The sequence below is a fragment of the Sinocyclocheilus rhinocerous genome, unplaced genomic scaffold (genome assembly GCF_001515625.1).
Source record: "Sinocyclocheilus rhinocerous isolate Xijiao unplaced genomic scaffold, SAMN03320098_v1.1 scaffold3145, whole genome shotgun sequence".
Taxonomy (NCBI): Eukaryota; Metazoa; Chordata; class Actinopteri; order Cypriniformes; family Cyprinidae; genus Sinocyclocheilus; species Sinocyclocheilus rhinocerous.
Genome location: NW_015624599.1, coordinates 28,083 through 29,447, shown reverse-complemented (window position 1 = coordinate 29,447; position 1,365 = coordinate 28,083).

The following is a 1,365-nucleotide window of genomic DNA, read 5'->3' as shown; positions in this document are numbered from 1 at the left end:
ATGTGTGATTGATGTATTGTTGTGAATCTCTGCACACTAAACACACAGGCTGTTTGTCCTCCAGACAGAAGAGTTTGAGTTTCTCACTGTGTAAACTGCAGATCTCCTCAGATCCTGATGAACGCCTCTCATTTCTCTCCTTCAGGAACGACTCACACAAGTTTTTTAACGCCAGATTAATTGGAGGTTGAGCATTGGAGGATCTTCTCCTGCAGACGGGACACTCCTGAGTTTTCTTGGTTCTCCAGAACTGTTGAAGACACTCTTTACAGACACTGTGACTACATGATAAAAGAACAGGAGTCTTGAAGATTTCACAGCACACGGGACAAGAAAGCTCTTCTACAGATAGTGAAGCCATTTTCACTGTTTGAGCTCCAGCAACCTAAACTTTACTTTCACTTTCTAAATGACAGTTTAAAAAATAAATAACCACGAGAATCATAAAGATCTGCTGTCTGTTCAGAAAGAAACTTCTTCAAAGTCTTTCTCTTCGTTGTCCACTGATGGCTGATTCTTGTTAGCTTTTGTCAAAGAGAAGAAAATCAGTGACAGAAAGAAGAAATACCAAGTCAGTCTCTTCCTGGTAAGTGTTGTAAGAGGGTGGAGTTTCTGATCAGTTTTGGGTGTGTTTAACCCTTTAACATTCAACACTAAAAGAAGCCAATGATTTTTATTTTTTTTTGATTGAATTTCATTTGATTTTATTTTAATTATTTAAAATTCTTATTATTAGACACAAAAAATGATTCTTTTTAATGTATGTTTTTATCTAAACTATATAAAACTCTACTGTACGGTTGAGAAGTCTGTTTATAGTAACACTTGCTTTACATGTGCAGTACTGTTTCATGCTTTTTATATATTTATTTATTTATTTTTTGAATAATAAACATACCTCCAACATTGTTAGTAGGTCTTAGATAACCTCCATAATTATCAGGGTCCACATGAAATTAAATTTATTAAAAAGGAGTGTTTAGAAATAAACAATACATATTGGTACATTGTAGTCAATATAATGTCCATTTCAGTTAATTCATATAATTTTTGATAAATTCAGCTAATTTCAGCTAAATTCAGTTAATTCAGCAATTAAAGACATTTTACGCAATATGAACATTTTTTATAACAGTAATATTGCAAGCTTTATAAAATATCTCAGTCCATGTATCCTCCATTAATTATATTTTAGTCATTTTACTTGATATACTGGATGTTGAAACCAGAATGTTTCTACATTATAAGAAGAACTTAGTTTGTGACCAATAAAAAAGTATATGTCCTATAACAGTGTGGATTCAATCCTGACATGCTGCTTCTTCATGGTTGGCATTTTCATGTGACCACAATGTAACTTGTTTT